The 8,312-nt window shown below is 32.9% G+C and overlaps 1 long non-coding RNA gene across 1 annotated transcript; it reads left to right on the forward strand.

Annotated features, from left to right (window-relative positions):
• Positions 1–383: 383 nt before the first annotated feature.
• On the forward strand, positions 384–7,792 carry LOC143245916 (uncharacterized). The gene is made up of 2 exons (XR_013025705.1): positions 384–616; positions 7,650–7,792. It is a non-coding gene; the product is annotated as an uncharacterized LOC143245916 (long non-coding RNA).
• The last annotated feature ends 520 nt before the right edge of the window (positions 7,793–8,312 follow it).

The raw sequence follows: 8,312 nt of genomic DNA on the forward strand, positions 1-8,312 counted from the left end.
GCATGGTTTACCTGAAAAAAGCGAAGCAAGGTAAAGGAATGTGCGTCGCAGTAGCACCCATTAGTGTTGAGATCCAGGGCTTGCCTTAGAGATTTGAAAGCTCTTGGATTTTGATTAAATTTATACGTTCTCCTTCTCATCTTGAGAATAATTTTCCTAATATTCATGCATGTAATAGAGCATACTGTAAAATGGAGGAGGGTAGCATACTCTATAAGTATAAAACAAATATTTTTTTCTTTCATGTAACTAAACAATCAAAGTATTTAGCATAAAATAACTTATTAAGATATATTAGAGAGTGAAATAACATAACTTATTGAACAAGCCAATGCGTTATTAAAGTTATAATATTTTATATATTAAATGTACATTTAGGGAGGTACGTGCATCCTGGACGTACCAAATGTAATGTAATTGCACACAGTATATACAAGTATTTTTAAGAGGGGCGATCGTGTTCGTTCTCGGGTTAGGGTTAGGTTACTCTAATAAGACAGAATGTCTGGATATGAAAGTGTATTTGCAAGGTACTTTTATCCAGTTGCTTTTGCTGGTATTGGGGTGACTACTGTTGTAGTAGCAAATGCTGTTACACGTCGTCCAGCTATAAGTGGTATGAAATTTAACTTGTTATATTGACAGAGTTGTTTAACTGTTAATGCAATAACGAGTGTTGATACGTTTAATGCAATAATTAATAGTTCAAACGAAACGGTCGTGTATAGTCTACACTTAGCATAAAAAAATCATACTTAGTGTCTCGCTCGGTTATGGACAATGTTATTGGTTTAGTGATAAGAGTATGATGACCGAAGCAAGAAAACTGTGGGATTATTTCAAACCAATGTTCCATCTACTTCAGGAAAGAAAATTTATCACTTCATTTTTCCTTATGCAACTTGACCCAAATCATGTTTGTAAACATCTTAAGAAACTAATTTTAATTTATCTATAATTACTATATTTAAAAACACAGGTTGGAATTATAAGTCGTACGTTTGTTCTCTGCCATTCAACAGATATTTATACTTTTCCCACTCGTTTGTTGTCGAATTGTGGTTTCTGAACGTGTGGATTCCCTTTTACTGACTTTTGTTATAGAGAGCTTTAAATAAAGTTAGAAGCGTGCAACAGCTCTTGTGTGAGTTTTTGTTAATACTGAAAGAAATGTATTTTTAAAGATATTTGTTTCCTTGTTGCTTTTTGAATGTGTTATAGGAACTAACAGACGTGTTTTTGGGGAGATGGGCACTACATAAGTTCCTTACTTTGTTTTAAATGTAGTGGGGAAGGTTACTTGTCCACAGTCGCAAAAAGAGGCCATGGCGTATTGATCACTGTTTCAACGAGGAAAGCCTGTCATGTGCACCTTTTATAATAAATTATTTTTACAAGTAATATTAATGAAAATGCTTAATAAGATGAAGTGCATTGTTGCATTGTGATAAAGGAAATTGATTTTTCTTGCCATGTTAAAACAGACATGTAACATTTTTTTGTTCTCAGGTTGTTGTGGACAATCGGTGTTGGTGTAAGAAATACTGGGCATGAATTTTATGCAAAGCTTGCATTATAACTGCTAGTCATGCTGAATGACCCTAATTTTATTAAAAGTCACATTTGAAGTTAAATTGGAATTCATTTATTGTCATTGTTACCTACAGTATGACTTCATTAGGACGTTCTCTGTCATGTGGGTAATATAAGGACAGATAGGTCTTATACTGCAACAGTAGTTTGAAATACTTGTATATTTAGGTGTAACATAGTTGAATTCGAAGTCAAAATCCAAACTCTTCAAAAACATGCTTTAAAAAAAATGTGATACTATTTGAAAATGAAAACAGCTGCACATTATTGTTTTACCTTTTAAGTTCATTATACTAACACAGATTAAGTAATGTTTGTGAATGTATCTCTTTCTGTTATCTTGGATTCAAGAGCATTACCATAAGTGTTACTGCATGAAGTGTTTTCTATTCTGACAACGTAATAAGGATGGTACATTACAATTTTTTTTTTTGCAATTGATACCTCGTCTTCAAAATATTAAAGCAGTTTTATATCAGTTGAGTCAAAGTACTTTGACCAGTTTACTGACTTAAGGGTTTCATGCTTTTAATTGGATAAGTGTTAAAAGTATATAATTTGGGGGAGAGTGCTTAGAAAAATAAAGCTAAGAATTTACTTATTGGATACTGAAGTTCAGGATTTTGTATATAGTCTGGGATAGATTAAGGGTCAATTGGGGCCTTGGGCAGTACCCAACTGAAAGTAAAATTTAGCCCACCTTATATTTTTCATAAAAATATCAATTAACTTTGTAAAATTTAACCAAGAAAAAATCAAACCCAAGCACTTATCCTGAGGCACTCCATTAGTAACAAAAACCCAGTTTGGACTCCACTACTAATTAATGACAACATGTGTAAAATTTTTCTCACTAATGAAATGGTAATTATTTAGTTTAATGAAATATTTAGTAACCTTGATGACATATAATCTGATGCAATTTTTGTAATGCATTCTTTCATTGTTTGGTAAATATAATGCAACAATATTGAACTGACATATTTCCTTGGTTACTGTACAGACTGTGTTCACTGGTAAGCCTAATTTCACAACTAGTGTTTGAATAGAAGTTCTGAAGCAAATGTAAGCTAATGAATTAGAGATGTACAATCTAATTTTCATTGTTTCACTGAACTGGCTAACAAATTAACACAGTCCGATATTTTGTACACAACAGGTATGGTGAAGATTTTTAAGAAGCCTGAACATTTGTGATATTTATATACTTCACTATTCATTGTTCATATGAGATAAATTTTTGAATGAAATTTCCACTCCCTGCATGTAATAGCATGTGCAGTGCCAGTCTATGATGCAAACACCATTAGACCATACTCTTTCACCAATAAAAAAGGGACATGTTATTCACAAGCAGTACTCCAGTCGATTTTGTTATATCAAAATCTGCTTAATTTTCTTTGCACTCAAATACTTAGTTTTATTCCTTTTTTTTTTTCATTATTAAGAAGGATTTGTGCATATTATTTTTAACTTTTAATTAACTTTCAAGATGTATTTCCTACCACCATGTTCTTTCTTTCCAGATTTTAAAATTGATTTCAATTGGAGATTCTGAGTATAATTCTTTTTTTACTATAATGTCTTTTCTTAATTAGTTTATGAAGCATTGGGATATGTTCCAGAGCTTTGATGCAATTTCTTTGATTAGAAGTATTCCCCATCATCATCATCATCAACACGTGTTCAGGGTTCGACAGTTCATTTAAATTTTGTATATAGGAAAATGACTTACCAGACCTACTGCTACTGAAAAGAAATATGTAAAGTAAAAATTGTTAACATTTTCCATGCATGTAGTTTTGTAGATCTTATTACTTCTCATTTCCATATTTCTGAAACCTTTAGAGTTTCATACATTTCTCTTATTTTCTTTAACTGGTGACAAGAGATACTCTTACAGTCAGCATCATTACCAACATTTTACATCTTGTTTGTTTTATTCCACATTCTTCATCTTGGGCCGAGAACTTCTGATGAGCCTGCCTAGTCTTTGACCAACTTTGATTAACTCTTTTCACAACCTGCCTTTCAGTTCTGGTTCTTCTATCCCTGACATGGGTAAGCAAAACACTTGTGTCAGGGACACTTGTTTCTTTACTTCAGTAGTTCCTGCTGAATCTCAGCTGAGTTTCTTGTATGCGTTTCACACTCATAAGATTTTTGTTTCTTGCCAGAATGTTGAGTTATTGCAATTTTAAGCACTTTTCTATGGCCTGTGGCTGGAGATTTTCGTATTTGTAAGTGCTTCTATCCTTTGAATATCTTCTTCGCTCAGAAACGTTTCTTCTTCTTTGGCTCTCATTTACTGTTAATATTTTACTCTTCATACTATGATTTCTCACCTTTTTCTTTTGCTATTCTTTTAACCTCATCTTCCGAGGCTCTTCTTTGTTATCCAAACAGCTTTATTGGGGAAGGTTGCACTAATGTTTTTCATTCTGCTGTGTTTTCTTTCTCGACGCTTCTCAATTTATTTGTTTTATTTGTGGTATTTGCTTTATCAGACTTCCTTATTTAATTTTTTGCTATTTAGTTTCTCACAGATTAATATTGGTGATCTTCATTTGTACCAAGAGGTCAGTTATTGTGGGGCTTGGTGGTCAGTTGTATCTGGAACAATTCATTAGCATTGTTTCTGTGATAGCTTGGCCTCTTGTCCATTGTACCTCTGTGGATTTGCATTGCAAAAAGCCCTTGGATCCTACTGGCAAGGAAATACTTGCTTATGATATCTTTGCTTTCCAGTTCTTGATCTCTCTTTTCTGGGCTTATGCCAGCAACATTTGGTTGTTGGCTTTCTATGTTGGGGGATCTTTGAATTTAGTGGTAGATCAGTTGTTGTTATCCAAACAAAATATATTTGAGAGAGAGAGTAGTCCTTATATCTCCCAGTGTTTCTACAATTTTTTTTTTTATGCTGTGGGATCTCCTAATGTATTTGTGACTACTTTCTTCTGTACTAAATTTCCACATTTCTTGCTCTCCATTCCAGTCTCCTGTATGGAGTAGTCCATGGTCTTTCTGTATGTTTATCTTCATTTTCAACTTCAAAGGTCAATGTCTTTATTCTAACATCTATTTTGAGATTATTCTCACTGCTATCTTTGGCTAATTTGGTTGGGATTTCAGTTTCTTCACCTCTTGGCAAAGCTGAGAGTCTCGGACATCTTATCTTTCACCACGCTGCTCTATATCTTCATCTTAACGTGATTCTCTTGACTGCTTCCTTGCCAGACAAGTTATTTTTCTTAAACTATCCATTATTATTATTATTATTATTATTTTAAATTTATTTGCTCTTGTCTGTTATCCACTCTTACAGTTTATCACTACCAGTGGATGATTTATTGTTTCTGGTCTATTTGCCACTCTCTTCCTCTAAGATGTTCAACAGTTCCTTATTTCTCTCTCTCTCATTCTCTCTCTCTCATTTTAGGGTAGACTGTTTCTCTTTACTGGTTACAGAATGGCATTTTTAACAACCTCTTGTATTTTCCTTGGCTAAACTGTCCTCATATTTTGCTTTTAGTTCCTGAATTTTAACTTCCATTTGAACAATTATTCTTGTTTCAATTTTTCTCTTAAAATGTATTTTATTGTTCTTTGTGGGAGATATCACTGATATGTTTGCCATGGCTGCTTTCTGTATTCCTTTACTACAGGGACAGGTTGATTTTTATTCTGAGACTGCTCTCTCCTTCCCCTTAATTTGGGCTGCTTGATAAGGAAATTTCAAACTCTGCTTCATTTGTTCTGTTATCTTGATCATACTGCTTCTTTGAGTTAATAAAGTTTTCTTTTTCTTTCATGATTTATGACCCACCTGTCTGGTTGGATTAAACAGCTCAGCTTTCTTATTTATTCCTTTATGAGAAATGAATTTATCTTTTTTTACATCACCTTCCTTAAATTGCATCATCTTATGAATTCACTTCTTTTTGGCTGTTGGTGTTTTCTGGATAAGATATTGCAGGCAGGGATGTGGATAACCTCTGACATGTTTGTGTCACATTACTTGCATCCCATTGCAGTTTTTTTTTGCAACAAGGTTTCGATGTTATTCAGTTACTTACTTCAGTCTTTTGATTTAAGGGTTGATGAAATCCATCACATTATCAGGGTTACCTTCCATTTCTTCCTTAATGACCACAGTTGAGACTTGTTTCTCTACAAGACTACTGTAGCAGCTTATGTATTTTATCATCTAAGTTATATTTTTACTTTGAGTTAAAATAAACAACAAAACTGTCCCTATTCATGGTAACCTATTGCACAGTTTCTTAATACAGGCCTTCTTCAGATGTTACATTTGTTTGGTCCATGCACTTCACTGATGTCCTTCATTGTGTAAATTCTTTTTCCCATTTTCTTCTTGTGGGTCAAGGTAGGAGGACTCAATACCAAATATAGCTTCATATTTGATTCATAGGAGTGCAGTTATTTTTCAGTTTAATACTATAATATGAGCAGAAACAACAACAATAAAGAATATTCCTGTAGCAATCAAAAACAGATTTCTTAGTTACTCCTGTTAAATGGCCAATACCTGCATTGTTTCTGGCTTCTGCATTGAGTGAATATTGTTACTGATCCTTTGTTGTTGTTTTTTTTTAAATAGGGTAAAATTCCTAACAATAAATGTCTGACTTTTAATAATTTTTCCAGTTAGTTGGTGATTAACTGATTAAAACTTAAATACTTCTGAAAAGGTGAAATACTTTTATTCTGTTTACATCATACCATCAAAGGAAATAGTTTGTTAATCATACTTTTCAGAGACATTAACTATTTTGTATCTAGGTTAGGGGATAATATCACTAAGATGCCTGTATACTATAAATATTCCACTAAAAATCTTTTTGTAATGAATTTGGACATTTCTTGGTGCTTGTTGGAGCAGCCTATCATTATTGTTATATTTGTACAAGATGGAAGAAAATGTTTATCAATAGTACTATTGTTCAAAGACATGCACAATTTTGTAACAAAGAGACCAGGTGCACTAAAACCTTTTTATCTGCTTATTAGAGTCAGTTAACATGTTTATATAGTGTGGTTGTGATTACTGCAGTATTTTTTCCCACCAAATATAGGCCTGTTTGCTGGTTGTTTACATCTACTTCTGCTGTTTGCCATTGTAGCTTCTGGTTAGTTTGCTAGTGTCAGGTTTTTTATTGTATGGATTATATTCTTTACAGTAGGTGCCTGTGACTTGTTGGTTGGCAATAAATTTCAAAAATAAAACATGCACATTCCACTTGTTTTAATATATTATTTTAAAACAAGTTAAACATTTATACATGTTTTATTACACTGTTGGTTATCATAGTTGTATCCTAGTTGTGTTTTAGGTTATAATTATCTTGCATACAAATGATTAAGATATGCAGCTCTTGAGCTGGTACTATTATCTAGCAAAAATGGTTGAATAGACTGCATATCTTACCTGTTACAACCCTAGTGCTAAAATTTGTAAAGATGATTTTCTTGGATACACACATTTTTTCCTATTTGAAAAGCCAAGATTTGAGGTTTGACATGAAAGATGTAAAGGTTAATTCCTACTGAAAGCATGAAGTTCTAAGCTGATTGTTTAGCTGCAAAAGGCAGATTGAGTTCTGCCTTTTTTAATGAGATTTCTAATTAAGAGAAAGAAAGCTAATGCAATTTTGTGTATTACAAGATCCCCTTTCTGGTTTCTCTGAAGTTAAGAATTACAGCTAACTTGATACAGGTGTGTGGATTTAGGGGTTTGGACAGTTACTATGGTTTTTTTTTTTAGTTTCAGTTGTGGAGTGTATAGGTTAGAAATACAAGACTTAAATATGAGTAAAAAAAGGTGTAATCTAAGAAAGACAAGATTATTTTTCATCAACAATATTATTTATTTAAATTTAGAAATGAGAAATAAGATGGTGTATCTGTATGTATACTCTTAGTTTAACATCTTTCTAAGTTTTATTGGATGGCTTTAGTTTTGCTTTTGGTATGGTTATGATTGCTGTTATCTCTTGTTTTTGAACTACTTGATGTTTTTTTCTCTTTATATATAGGCATACAAAAGCATATTATTAGCTTGGGAGTTGGTGGTGTACTTGGGGAGATGTTTTATCACTACCAGAAACGTATAATGCAGAGAGAGATGCTATCATCAGACATTACATTCAACTTCATCCTGAAGACTTCCCAGAACTAGGTAATGTGAGAAACTTGCTAATATTTCCTTATTTTATCCTTTATTCAAGTGCAATGAGGCACATGTAGCTTTGCTTTACATAGGTATATTATTTCTCTAATGAGTTTATTTCTGAACATGGCAGTGTGTACACATTTTTTCCCATAATGACGTGTGTTTTCTGTAACCAGATCATCTGTGAACATGAAGCCACATTGCAAAGTTGCACATCATCATGATTTTCCCTATATCCTGACCTTGCACGTGTTTGAAATGTCACAGGATTCCTTCCAATCATTGTAAAAGAAGAAAGAATATGGTTTAATGAAGTGTAAACATGGTTTGAAATATCATTGAAAAGGTGTTACTTTCTGCATCAGTGTTTATAACTGATCTTAAGGTTGTAGACTTGTGCATGTTATGATGCCAGAACATTTGCTGACAACTGATGATCTTTAGTTCAGTAGGTGAGAAATAATGGTGATTACTGATTCTTGCACTCATTGAAAATCCATTAAGTTTGGACCACTTAATTCGCGGT

Source organism: Tachypleus tridentatus, chromosome 3, assembly GCF_004210375.1.
Source record: "Tachypleus tridentatus isolate NWPU-2018 chromosome 3, ASM421037v1, whole genome shotgun sequence".
Classification (NCBI taxonomy): Eukaryota; Metazoa; Arthropoda; class Merostomata; order Xiphosura; family Limulidae; genus Tachypleus; species Tachypleus tridentatus.